This window comes from Camelus ferus, chromosome 14, assembly GCF_009834535.1.
Source record: "Camelus ferus isolate YT-003-E chromosome 14, BCGSAC_Cfer_1.0, whole genome shotgun sequence".
Taxonomy (NCBI): domain Eukaryota; kingdom Metazoa; phylum Chordata; class Mammalia; order Artiodactyla; family Camelidae; genus Camelus; species Camelus ferus.
In genome coordinates, this window is record NC_045709.1 from 60,058,603 (window position 1) to 60,074,042 (window position 15,440).

Here is a 15,440-nt window from a genome sequence, read left to right on the forward strand (position 1 = left end):
AGCCTACTTTGATAGTGATTTTTAACCAGTGATGTCTCTGTTAAACTGTTTCATAGTGTAAAAATGCCCTATAGAATTTCTTTCCTTGAGATTTTGTTCATTCTTATGCCCAATTTTTGTCTGTTTTGCTCACTACATGCCTTCCTTTTGTTTTATTTCTATTTATTTAATACCACATTTCCCTTTTAGTCACCCTGTCTGTCTTTCACTAGCTTACATTTTTTTATGCATAGAGTCCAGCACCTAGTTAAAAAAAAAAAAAAGAATACCTTTTGTGGTCTTTCATGCTCAACCATGGGCAATGACAAAGGATTTGCCTGGTAGGCTTCATGAGAAGAGCTGACTTCCCCACACCAGACTTGGTGAAGACACTGTGCAGTTGACTGAGGATGTTGCAGTCAAAGACTGAGATCCTCTGGCCAGTCATACTCATACATGTATTTATATATTTGCACTCCTAATCCAAGTACTTTTATTACTAATTATCTTTATTTGACATTTTGAACAGAGATCTTATTATAGGCAATTTTGCAAAGGTCTCCTGATGATTTGTTTTTGGAGGGTAGGGTAGTAAGGGAATAGGGGAAACTTAAGACACATTTCTACTCTGACTCAGTATTTAGTATTTTTCCAATCTTTCTTTGAGGCACCTTCAGCAATAAGACAATCCCACGTCTGCCCAGATCCACAGGACCCTTGACTGATGTGTAAAAAATTAAAAATCAAAAACTTCACTTAAACTGAATTAGGAGACCAGCAGGGGGAGCTCTCACGTCCTGTGATGATAGCGGAGACCAACAGGAAGAAGAAATACTCTTCTCTCCTAGCAACAACTTAGACAATGAAAAGCCATGGACTTTTATTTACTATAACCCTCCCAACTTCCTTTTCCACTCATAAAAGAGCTCTCCTTCCCCAGCCATGCAGGGACTTGCATGTGTCCTGCCATGGTTGCAGGCCCTGAATTGTAATTCTCTGTTGATCCTGAATAAACCAGTCTTAACTGGAGAAGTGACACATTCTGGTGCCCTGTATTGGGACTAGAGAAGACCCCTGAGGGCTCTGGAACTGGTGAACAAACAGAGGCAGTATCCTCTGCTCTTCTCAGCAACTCTGGCGTTTGAAGGTGTATCTTTCTCCTTGATTTGAGCTTATGCCCTCTTTATGTTTGAAGCTCTGCAGGCTAGGGACTTATTTGAAAGTTTTATGCTTTCTGATTAAGGTTTCATTCTTTATGTGAGTACTTGTTTGTTACCTTGGTCTGATTTTGAGTTCAGACTGTTTTAACCAAAGAAGGCTAAGACAGCATCAGCTCATTGCTTCAGGAACAGGGGCTGCTTCACTGAAATTGTATTTTTCAGCCATCATCCCATTCCTTTGGGATAGAGGCTATTTCATGGAAAGTGACTGAAAAAATCTTTGGTCTGGCCCCTCCAGGACTGAGCTATTTCCTTAGAGCTGGCTGGTGTTAGGCCTACAGTCTGTCTGAGTTGCAAGCTATTTGAATTGAGCTGCTTAAGCTATTAAGATATTTAAGGTATTTGAAAATTATTCTCTTACTCCAAGAAAAGCTCCTGAAAAGTGGAACCTCAGTCATTTAAATATTTTGAAGTCACCCCTCTCATAGAGACTTCAGCCAATTTTATGTTTAGAAACCACTGTACTTCTTCATGTGCATTTCTGACTAAATGGACTGACCTGACCAAAGGCAATTTAGGATACTAATGGCAATAATAGGGAAACTTGGGAAATTCCCAATTTTGGGAAATTAATTTTAATTTTCTTATAACCAAATTGGATTATAATAGAACAAAAGTTTCCAGAACTGAATGGCTCTTTTTTTTTTTAATTGAGACTTTCCAACATTATTAGGAGTTCAAAATTGCCTTTTTACAAAATAAAATTTTAAGATTAGCTGAGGCAAACAGACAATTAAGAAAGATAAAAATGGCTCCTGAAGCCTCAGGCCCTTCTTCCTAGTCTTTTTTGTCTCAGGCTCCACCTTTGGCACCATGTTTTGTGCTCTGTCCCTTCTCTCCCTCAGCTCCTCATGGTCAAACTCTCAGTGGGAGGATGCTAAAAAAAAAAAAAAGAAAAAATATTCTTATCAGCTCTGGCCAAACTTCTGAATGGTAAAACATACTGTACTATGACTGGAAGTCCCAGTTATTTGGGGATGATATCACAAAGACTAAACTCCTTCAAATTTCAGATCATTCCCTGCCAACCTGGGGCAAATTTTAATTGTGTTTGAGAGATTAGTCAGTCTTCATTATTCATTTCCTTTATTACATCAGACTACCAGTTAATAACTATCAAAAAGGAGGAAATATAATTTTCTTCATTTATTACATCTCTATGTAGAAGTACATAAGAATTGTTTAAAGTTTCACAGTTAGAGATTGAATTGGTGACAATGAGATTAGGAGCCCTCAGCATAATTCTAGAACTTTCTGTTTCTATTTTAGGCAAAAAGAGTTACACAGTATGGCCAATTCTGAATTCTATATGGTCTGGGAACCTTTTGTAAAGCACAGGATACAAACCTACACGTGCTTACTTAGACAGAGAGCTTTGGATGGTGCTCATAGAAGTGAGGTGCCCCTTAGTTTAATCTTCATTAGCTCCACAACAGATATATCTCAGTTTAAACTGTTACTTTTCAAAAAATATCATGCCATTAGGTATGTCCTTTCCATTGAGCTAGCACTACATTTTTGTTTTGTTTTGTTTTAAAAAGTTTTGCTCATTTCATTATATTTTTGATAAGGCTGGCTTGAAATTCAGTTCCATTCTAATTTCAACACTTTGTGATCTTAATGTTCATAACAGTATGAAGTTATTATGACTCCAGAAAGTACACCAAGACACTCACAGTGTAAGTAGGTTGTTCAATAAGTGGTCAGGTTGGAATTGAAATCCAGATCTAGTTGAAACTCCCACTTTTGAATGTGGTAGATAAATATGATGACAAATAATATGAGGCCTGAAACTTATAATTAAATAATTATTTTATTTTGAAATAAACTATTAAATACATTTTCTTAAACGTGTCTAAAGATGACACAATTGAATATTGAATTTGTACCACAGAAAATGTATATTGCACTAAAGAAAGTAATGGCATGGCATTTATTCTAAATCTAGACCTCCAAAACTTGGTTTTAAATACTGAGTTACTGAATGTTTGATAGTGGGCAAACACTAATATTTCTAAGCCACCAATTTCTAATCTGTGAAAATGGGGTTAATACATATAAGTATCAAATCTAATATCCCAGATTCAATAAATATCAAACATATATGATCACTTATCAACACTTAAGAATAGTTATATGGAAAGTATACTAGAAGACAATTATATTATTTTGTAAACTATTTATATAAACATTTCAAATACATTTAGAGATGAACATAGTCATTACTAAAATATATAAAAATCTGTATATGTCCTAGTTAAATAGTTCAAATGTATATACTTTTTAAGATGCTATGTATTTAATATTAATTAACACTAAGATATATTAACAATGAATCTCAAAATAAATGAACTACTTTTAGCTTTTTAATTACTCTGAATTCCCAAACAAAATTTATAATAATTTCTTGTATCAGCTCTTGAAATTCTGTTTGTGATCCTGAATTGTTTGCTCTCTGTAAGATTTACTGGCTCTGAATTGTTTGGTGAACTGTCATTATCCTTCTACTTAAAGAATTAGTCAAGGTTGTGAACATTACTGAAATTCATCTGAGGCAACCTAAGGTAAATATAAAAATAATGAGCAAGGACTTTTTAATAATGTGAAGTGTCCCACCTAATCTGGAAGTACAAGTATACAGACAAGACAGAAAAGCATGTTTATATTAAAGCAGTCACACAGCAAAATTGAAAAATATGAAGGACCAAATTAAAGAAGAAAAGCAAAACTTTTGAAAATCATCAGCCTAGAATTTTATTACTGTAATCTCTCTGAAATAGTTTGAATTAAAAGAATATATATACATTCTTCATATTTGCTCCCTCGATCCTATTTTCCCTCCTCTTGATTGTGTGAGTTTGCACTCATCAATAAAGCATTGTCAGTAAATTTTTGTTTCAGTCTCTCTTTTCTAGAGAGATCAAGGTAAGAAGACAACGTAGTGTCTCATTAACAATTATAATGAGTTAATTTTGGTAGACTTATTTTCCATTCATATTATTTCCCCCAAATACAGCAGTCTATATAAAGGTTAAACATGAGAAAATTTTCAGTGAAATTGTTTTCCACAATCTTATTTATGCAATACATGGAAATTATAATGTATTCTAAAGAGAAAATGGAACTTATTTGTAAATGAAAATAATTAATTTTTGTTTTGAAAATGATGAGCAAATAGATAGAGTGGAATCAATGGTGGATATATTTTACATGTCTAACTGCAGATATTTAAAAAAAAAAAAAAACACTTCCAAAAGGGAGAGCCCTAAGATGCATTTGTATTGGAATAATATAGTTGTCTCAGTATTGGAATGGTATTGTTCCATCAAAGTATAAAAAATAAGTTTCAAAGAAAAAATTAACATTTTTATGTAAAAATAGTTGTATCTGTTTAAACAATTTCTGTTGAAATCAATGTTTTATTATGAATATTTGTAATTTTCCAGGAATTTTCTCCCCTTCTTGGTTTTCACTTTCTTTTGCATGTTATTTTTATCTTAACCTTTCTACTGGGAATTGATTCAAGTCTCTTCAGTTCAAAAGTGAAACAAATAAACAAAGAATAGAATAGAAAAACAAAAAATATCTTTACTTGTTCCCCAAATCACAGTTCTTTTATTAGGCTTACAAAATCCTTTACTTGTCCCAAAATCATAGTTCCTGTGTTTACAGAGATATTTTTAAAACATGTAAGTAGTAATTTACTCTCAGTTGGTATCTGTGAATTTGATATCCAATAAAATCCTCCTTTATCTTAATGTCATAATAGTTGTCTTCTGTATTTTTATCTGAGATTTTGCCCTTTGTTTTCACTTTAGGTCATTTTTCTGTTTGCAGTTTATGTTTATAGTATAGAGAATTTGTTTTAGTTTTTCTTCCATAGTGTCCTAGCACCATATATTGAATAGTTAATTCATTTTCCCAATAATTTTTAAGGCTGCTTCTGTCATATACCAAGTTCCAATTTATATGTTGATTTTTACTTGAGCTAATTATTCTGTCCAATACATTTATTTACTGATCTCTTCGGTAGTACATTTAAAAATATTTATAAATTTAAACTTATACTCACTACCTAGATAGGAAGTTACCTTATTAATTTTCTTCTTCACAACTATATTATCTATCTTTCTTCCAAATAATTTTAGGGTATACTTTTTAAGAATTATAAAAATACTGTGCTCAGAAAATAATTGAAACTGTGTTCAACTAATAGAGTAATTTGGGGATAATTTCTATCTTTGCAATATTATCTTCCCATCCAAGACCATAAATCTTTCTAATTACATTAAACATTTCTCTTAATAATATATTAAAACTAGGGTCTTTCAATATGATACGTTTTTTTCAAAAAAGATTAGCACATCTGTTGTTAGATCCATTCTTGCACAAATGATAGATATTTATTGCTTTTGAAATATATATGCAAATATTTATATTTTATTTCTCATGTTGACATATAGATATTCTGTTAATTTTTTACTGATTGTAGCATTTATCTCATCCTGTTTTTGTAAAACACATTACAGAAATAACCTTCAGTTACATTTTGTTGCAATGTACAATTTATTATTTAAAAAATCATTTATGCGTAATATGTTAAGATGATTTCCATTGGTATGTATACAAAGAGTTTAACTTTTCTTTAAAGAATTTACCTTATGGAATATGTAATTTACAAAACTTTGTTCTTTCTGCTTTAAGGTTAGAAACTCTAGTGTGGTGAAGGGGATTTTGTTTTAGATTTTCTTCCTGTCTGTGTCACTGAATGTGAAAACATGTTCCATTGCAGGTTTCTATTGAATTAATATTCCCTCTTATTTACTGTGGATTTGAATTATACACAATTTGTCAGGATTTAAAGTATGGATGTTCACCAGCTAATATGTGTGTGTGTGTGTGTGTGTGTGTGTGTGTGTGAGAGAGAGAGAGAGAGAGAGAGAGAGAGAGAGAGAGAATATGAAAATAATGGACAGTGTGCCAAAAATTCACCTGCACTCACTGTACCTATGCCCTTAAAATAAGGTGATGTGCGGTGGGACTGGAGAATCTCTGTTTCTTTAGCCAGTCACTGTGAGTTTACATCACATATGTGTAACACTAGTTGTTAAGAAAAAATAGAAAAAAACATTAAATGGACAGAAAATTTAATTAACCTGTTTCATTTGGTACTCAACACAGGAAAACTTACTTGAGCAATAACAGAAGAAAATTAGCTTTCTTGGGTTTATAGAGAGAGGGTCTTTCAGCTTCCAGTGTTTCTTATAAACATGGTTGAAGATATTTAGTATGTGTGCTATAAAGTTTTGAAAATGTGCAATTAATTCCAACATGTTCCAAAAACTCAGTAACAAACCAGAAAGCAATGACAGTAATACTATTTTTTTTTAAAGTTGTATTTTGGATAGATGATACAAATGAACCTGAGAGGTGACCTTCCAACACACCATAACATAAGAAAATTCTCCCAAGATGTGCAAATCTTTTTTTGGTTTAAGCCAGCAAGGGATAGTTTATATAATTTAGGAGACAATACATTTTAATAAATATGTAGGTGAGTATGAAATTAACTAATTTTTATATTGGACATTCACATATTCATTTTGTTCTAGATTGTATATATATTTCAATTTGGGGACAATTTAACTCCATGATTAGTTTTCCTGGTAGTTAGGTAATGATATAATTTATTATCCAATCTAGGACACTTTGAGAATTAAGTGGAGACATTAATATATTCAGTTAAATTAAAATTAGAAATTTCTGGGGCTTATATCAAATTTGGGAATGTTTCAACCATTTTCTTCAATATTTCTGCCCTAATATACTTTTTCCTCTTCTTCAGTAATACTAGTTAAGCATATGTTTAATGACTTGATTATATCAAAAGTCTGACAGTTATAAAAAAAAGTGTTGTTTTTCATATATTGATCTATTGTCAAATTCACTTACTCTTTTTTTAAACATTTTTTATTGAGTTATAGTCATTTTACAATGCTGTGTCAAATTCGTGTACAGCAAAATTTTTCAGTTATACATGAACATACATACATTCATTGTCACATTTTCTTTTGCTGTGAGCCACCACAAGATCCTGTATATATTTCCCTGTGCTACACAGTACAATCTTGTTTATCTACTCTACAATTTTGAAATCCCAGCCTTTCCCACTCCCCTTTGCCCTGGCAACCATAAGTTTGTATTCTATGTCTATGAGTCTGCTTCTGTTTTGCATATATATATATATATGTATTTTTTAGATTCCACATATAAGCGATTTCATATGGTATTTTTCTTTCTCTTTCTGGCTTACTTCACTTAGATTGACATTCTCCAGGAACATCCATGTTGCTGCAAATGGTGTTATGTTGCCAGTTTTTATGGCTGAATAGTATTCCATTGTATAAATATACCACCTCTTCTTTATCCAGTCATCTGTTGATGGACATTTAGGCTGTTTCCATGTCTTGACTATTGTAAATAGCGCTGCTATGAACATTGGGGAGCCGGTGTCATTTTGAAGTTGGGTTCCTTCTGGATATATGCCCAGGAGTGGGATTCCTGGGTCCTATGGTATGTCTATTCTTAGTTTTTTGAGGAACCTCCATACTGTTTTCCACAGTGGCTGCACCAAACTGCATTCCCACCAGCAGTGTAGGAGGGTTCCCATTTATCCATAGCCTCTCCAGCATTTGTTATTTGTGAACTTTTGAATGATGGCCATTATGACTGGTGTGAGGTGCTACCTCATTGTAGTTTTGATTTGCATTTCTCTGATAATTAGTGATGTTGAGCATTTTTTCATGTGCCTATTGATCATTTGTATTTCTTCCTTGGAGAATTGCTTGTTTAGGCCTTCTGCCCATTTTTGGATTGTTTTTTTCTTATTAAGTCATATGTGCTGCTTATAAAACCAGGTGAAAACACCACCAAAAAAGAGAATTACAGGCCAATATCACTGATGAACGTAGATGCAAAAATCCTTACCAAAATACTAGCAAATAGAATCCAACAGCACATAAAAATGATTATACATCATGATCTAGTGGGGTTCATCCCAGGGACAGAATGGTGGTTCAACATACGCAAATCAATCAATGTAGTACATCACATCAACAAGAGAAAGGACAAAAACCACATGATCATTTCAATAGATACAGAAAAAGCTTTTGATAAAATTCAACACCCATTTAGGATTAAAAACTCTCACCAAAATGGGTATAGAGGGAACATATCTCAACATAATAAAAGCTATATCTGACAAATCTATACCCAGCATAGTACTCAACAGTGAAAAACTCAAAAGCTTCTCACTAAAATCTGGAACAAAGCTAGGATACCTACAATCACCACTCCTATTCAACATAGTCTTGGAAGTCCTAGCCACAGCAATCAGGCAAGAGAGAGAAATAAATGGGATCCAAATTGGAAAAGAAGAGGTAAAAGTGTCACTATATGCAGATGACATGATACTATATATAGAAAACACTAAAAGGTCCACACAAAAACTACTAAAGCTGATTGAAGAATTCAGCATGGTAGCAACTTACAAGATTAATGTTAAAAAATCAGTTCCATTTCTTTACACTAACAATGAATCAACAGAAAAAAAGAAAGTAAAGAAACTATCCCCTTTAAAATAGCACTCAAAGTCAAAAAATACCTAAGAGTAAATCTAATCAGGGAGTTGAAAGACTTATACACAGAAAACTATAAAACACTGATTAAGAAAATTAAAGAAGACTTAAAAAAATGGAAAGATATCCCATGCTTCTGAATTGGAAGAATCAATATTGTTAAAATGGTCATACTGCCCAAGGCAATCTACAGTTTGAATGCAATCCCTATCAAATTACCCAGGACAGATTTCACAGAACTAGAACAAATCATAATGAAATTTATATAGAATCACAAAAGACCTAGAATTGCCAAAGCATTACTGAAGAAAAAGAAAGAGGCTGGAGGAATAACTCTCCCAGACTTCAGACAATACTACAGAGCTACAGTAATCAAGACAACATGGTATTGGTACAAAAACAGACATATGGACTGATGGAACAGAATAGAGAACCCAGAAATGAACCCACAAACTTTGGGTCAACTAATCTTTGACAACAGAGGCAAGAATACACAATGGAATCAAGACAGTCTCTTCAGCAAATGGTGTTGGGAAAACTGGACAGCAGCATGTAAAGCAATGAAATGGATCAAAGACTTAAACATAAAACAAGATACAATCAACCTCCTAGAAGAAAATATAAGCAAACCATTATCTGACATATATCTCAAAAGTGCTCTCCTAAGGCAGTCTACCCAAGCAATAGAAATAAAAGCAAGAATAAACAAATGGGACCTAATTAAACTTACAAGCTTCTGCACAGCAAAGGAAACCATAAGTAAATTCACTCACTCTTTGTGATATGTATTCTGCTTTAAATCCACTTAGCAAATTTTATAATTTAGATACTATAAAATTTTTCAGTTCTACATTTACATTGTTTAAGCATTTCCAGTTGTCTGCTGTGATGTCCTTTTATAATTTTAATTGAAAAATAGTCTGTATAAAACATATTGTTTTATGGTGTACAGCATGCTGTTTCAGTTTTATATATAGATGTTCCTTTCTATATTATTTTTCTTTATAGGTTATTATAAGATATTAAATATAGTTCATTGTGTTATAAAGCAGAAGTTTGTTATCTATTTTATATATATAGTAGTTAGTATCTGCAAATCCTGAACTCTCAATTTATCCCTCCACCCACCTCCTACACACTTTGTAACCATAAGTTTTTCATATCTGTGGCTTAGAATTTGCCTTCTAAATAAGTTAATTTTTGTCATTTTTCTTTAGATTCTGCATGTAAGTGATATATGGTGTTTTTCTTCCTTTTTCTGACTTACTTCACTTAGAATGACAATCTCCATGTCCATTTATGTTGCTGAAAACAGCATTATTTTATTATTTTCATGGCTGAGTAGTATTCCATTGTATAAATATACCACAATTTCTTTATCCAGTCATCTGTCAATAGATATTTAGGTTGCGTCAGTGTCTTGGCTATTGTATATAGTGCTTCTATGAACATTGGGGTGCATGTACCTTTTTGAATTTGAGTTCCCTTCAGATATATACACAGTAGTGGGATTACTGTGTCATATGGTAAGTCTATTTTTTGTTTTCTGAGAAATCTCCATAATAAATGCACCAAACTAAATTCCCACCAACAATGTTAGAAGGTACCCTTTTCTCCACACCCTCTCCATCATTTATCACTTGTGAACATTTTAATGTTGGCCATTCTGAATGGTGTGAGGTGATATCTCATTGTAGTTTTGATTTGCATTTCTCTGATAATTAGTGATGTCAAGCATTTCTTCTTGTGCCTATTTGTAATTTATGAATTCATTGGAGAATTGCTTGTTTAGGTCTTCTTCCTATTTTTGGATTATATTGTTTTTGTTTTTGTTTTTGTTTTGTTACTAAGTTGGGTGAACTGTTTGTATAGCGTGGAAATTAAGCTCTTCTGTTGCATCATTTGCAAATATTTTCTCCCATTCTGTAGGTTATCTTTTTGTTTTTGTTTATAGTTTCCTTTGCTGTGCAACAACTTATAAGTTTAATAGATCCCATTTGTTTCTTTTTGCTTTTATTTCTATTGTCTGTGTAAATTGCTCTAAGAGTAGATTCCTCAAGATTTATGTCAGAGAATATTTGCTCATGTTTTCATTTAGGAGGTTTATAGTGTCTTGTCTTATGATTAAGTCTTTAAGACATTTTGAGTTTATTTTTGTGTATTGTGTGAGGGATTGTTCTAACTTCATTGATTTACATATGGCTCTCCAGTTTTTTCAACACCACTTGCTGAAGGGACTGTCTTTTCTCCATTGTATACTCTTTCCTTTTTTGTTGAAGATTAATTGACCATAAGTCTATGGGCTTATTTCTGGTCTCTCTATTCTGTTCCATATGTCCGTGTCTCTTTTTGTACCAATACCATGCTGTTTTGATGACTGTGGCTCTGTAGTATTGTCTGAAGTCTGAGTAGGTTATTCCACCAGCTTTGTTTTTGTTTGTTTGTTTGTTTGTTTTGTTTTGTTTTGTTGTTGTTTTTAAATCAGTATTGATTTGGCAATTCTGGTTCTTTTGTGATACCATATAAAATTTAGGGTTGTTTTTTCTAGTTCTGTGAAAAATATCCTGGGTAATTTGATAAGGATCACATTAAATCTGCAGATTGCTTTGGGTAATATGACCTTTTTAACAATATTAATTCTTCTAATCCAAGACCATGGAATACCTTTACATTTCTTTAAATCATCTTTAATTTTCTTAATCAATGCTTTGTAGTTCTTTGTGTTTAAGCTTTTTACCTCTTTGGTCAGGTTTATTCCTAAGCATTTTATTTTTATTTTTGATGCAATTTTGAAAGAGATTGTGTCTTTACTTTCATTTTCTGATATTTCATTGTTAGTGTAAAGAAAGGCAACTCATTTCTATATGTTAATCTTGTATCCTGCTACCTTGCCAAATTGTTTTACTAGCTGTGGTAGTTTTTGTATGGAGCTTTTAGAGTTTTCTATACATAGCATCACATTCACATATGGTGACAGTTTTACCTCTTCTTTTCCAATTTGAATCCCTTTTATTTGTTTTGTTTGTCTGATTGCTATGGCTAGGACTTCCAATATTGTGTTGAATAGAAGTAGTGAAAGTGTGTGTCCTTGTCTTGTTCCAGATTTTAGTGGGAAGGCTTAGAGTTTTTCACCATTGGGTAGTATGCTGACTGTGGGTTTGTCATAAATAGCTTTTATTATATTGGGATATGTTGCTTCTATACTTACTTTCATAAGATTTCTTATCATAAATGGGTGTTGAATTTTATCAAATGCTTTTTCAGCATCTATTGAGATGACCATGGGATTTTTGTTCTTTCTTTTGTTGATGTGGTATATCACATTGATTGATTTGTGTATGATGAAAAATCCTTGTATCTCAGGGATGATTCCAACTTGAAATAGTGCATAATATTTTTAATGTGTTGTTGAAGTCTGTTTGCTAATATTTTGTTGAGAATTTTGCATTTATATTCATCAAAGATATTGTCCTATGACTTTTTTTTTTAATTTGGTAGTGTCTTTATCTGGTTTTTGTATCAGAGTGATGGTGGCTTCATAGAATGGTTTGGGTGTGTTCCTTTTTTTTCAATCTTTTGGAAGAGTCTGAGAAGGCTTGGTATAAGTTCTTCTTTGTATATTTGATGGAATTCCCCAATGAAGCCATCTATTCCTGGACTTTTGTTAGGAGGGAGGTTTTTTATTACTGATTCTATTTCAGTTCAGGTTATTAGTCTGTTCAATTATCTGTTTCTTCTTGATTCAATTTTGGTGGACTGTATTTGTTTAGAAACTTGTCTGCTTTTTTCTAGGTTCAGTTTGTTGCCATATATTAGTTCACAGTATTCTCTTACCATTTTTTTGGATTTCTGTGGAGTTGGTTATAATTTCTTCATGTTCATTTCTTATTTTGTTTCTACATGTTCTCCCTCTTTTCTTCTTGGTAAGCCTGGTTTGTCGATTTTGCTTCCTCTTTCAAAAAACTAGCTCTTGGTTTGAATGATTTTTTTTCTTTTTTTTTAGATCCCTTTTTTATTTATTTCCTCCCTGGTCTTTATCATTTTCTTCTTTCTGCTAACTTTAGGTTTTCTTTTGTCTCTTTTTCTGATTTTTTAGGTGGTGGGTTAGGTTGTTTATTTGAGATTGTTCTTCTTTTTTGAGGAAAGCCTGTATCACTATGAACTTCAACCTTAAGATTGTTTTTGCTGCATCCCATAGATTTTGTGTAATTGTGTTTTTATTGTCATTTGCCTCATGGTATTTTTAAATTTCCCTTTGATTTCATCGTTAACCCATTCATATTTTAGTAGTATGTTTTTTAGTCTCCATTCAGTCTTTTTTTCTCATTTGTTTTTCTGTGGTTGTTTTCTAGTTTCATGGCACTGTGGTCAGCAAAGATGCTTGAAATAATTTATGTCCTTTTAAATTCACTGAGGCTCCTTTTATGTTTGCATGTGTGGTCTGTCCTAAAGAATATTCTATATTCGCTTGAAAAGAATGTGTATTCTTTTTTTTTTGATGTAATATCCTGAAAATATTATAAAGTGTAACATTTCTGTTTTGTCATTTAGTATCTCAGCTGCTTTATTGATGTTATGTCTGAAAAATTTTTCCAATGATGTTAGTGAGGTGTTCCCATCAGTTTCTTCCTTTATGTCTGTTAGCATTTGTTTTATATATTTCTCTGCCCATATATTGGGTGCATATGTTAACAAGTACAATATCGTCTTCTTGTATTGCTCCTTTGATCATTATGTAGTATCCCTCTTTATCTTTCTTTATGGCCTTTGTTTTAAAGTGTATTTTCTCTGAGATGAATATTGCTACCCTTACTTTCCTATCATTTCCATTTTCATGAAATATCTTTTTCTATACTCTCACTTTCAGTCTATGTGTGTCCTTCATCCTAAAGTGGGTCTCCTGTAGGCAGTATATTGTAGATTCTTCTTTTATTTCTTCTTCTTCTTTTTCTCTTTTTAATCCATTCTGCCACTCTATGTCTTTTGTTTGGAGCATTTGGTCCATTGACATTTAAAGTAATTATTGATAAATGTGTTTATTGCCATTTTAAAACTTGTTTTCCAGTTGTTTTTGTATTTATCCTTTGTTATTTTCTGTTTCTTTTTGTTTTTCCTTTTGTATTAGCTTGATTTCTTTTCTATTTGATTTTTGTGACTCTGTTGTATGGTTTTGGTTCATGGTTACTCTTGTTTTCAAGTATGTTAATCCATTATTATATTTCCTTGCTTTAGACTGATTATCATATAGCTCACACATATTTTAAAAAGAATAAAAAAACACAAAAAAAACTACATTTGCTTGCTTCCTTCATCCATATTTTATGATTTTGATGCCCTCTTTTACATCTTCACATTATTTTGCTCTTCATTGTAGTTATACTTCCAATTGTGTTTTTCTCTTTTCTATAGATTTTCCTTTTATTTCATTTTATAAAAGACCTTTTAACATCTCTTTTAGGATAGTACCCTTTTAGTTTTAGACTGTCTGAAAAATTATTTACTTCTTCTATTCTAAAATATAGTTTTGCTGAGTAGAGTATCCTAGGTTGCAGGGTTTTTTCTCTCAGAACTTTGACTACATCTTGATACTCTCTTCTGGCCAGCAGTGCTTGTTTAGAGAAATCAACTGAAAGACATTTTTGGGGTTCCCTTGTGACTAACTCTTTGTTTTCTTCTTACTCCCTTTAAAATCTTTTCTTTATTTTTAACTTTGGCCATAGTAATTATAATATGTTTTGGTGTAAGTCTATTTGTGTTCTTCTTGTCTGGGACACTCTGTGTTTTCTGTACTTGGATATCTGTTTCCATCTTTAGGTTTGAGAAGATTTCAGTCATGCTTTCTTCAAATACATTTTCAAACCCCTTTTCTGTTTCTCCTCTTTCTGGAATGCCTATTATGTGTAGATTAGTATGTGTAAAACTATCTAATAAGCCCGTAATATTGCTGTCATTTGTTTTCATTGGTTTTTCTACCTGCTGTTCTGATTGAGTGATTTCCTTTATTCTATCTTCTAAATACTTATTTGTTCTGCATTATTTAGTCTGCTATTGACTGTCATTAGCTTGGCTTTTATATCAGAAATTGAGTTTTCTGATTTTAATTGGCTCCTTTTTATAGTTTCTATTTCCTTTTTATAGTATTCTGCATTTCTATTGATAGGCTTTAATTTCGTTCTTTGCCTTTATCACCTCCTTTTTAAACTCAGAGTTCTGGTAACCTGTTAATGTCTATGTCATTGCTTGTTCTTTCAGTGGACTTCTTTTGTTCTTTTAATTGGTAGTGGTTCATCAGCTCCTTCATTTTACTTATATTTCTCTGACTATGAATTTAGGAGTATCAGTTGTGTACTGTGGTCTTGAAGGGCTATTTTTATTGGGAGTCACCCTGTGTAGCACATGTGCATCTAGTTTTTTTGTTGTGAGAGCTATTTTTATTATGGATGGCTGCCACATCTTTCCTTCATGTGTGCTGGTTGTTACCCTCTTGATAGGGGTGTGATTGGTGTTGTGGTGAATATAGCCCGCACTGTTTGTTGAGTGGGACCTTCTCTTTGCTCTGTGGTTATCACAGCTTTGACAGGGCCTGCTTCTGCTCCCTTTTGTT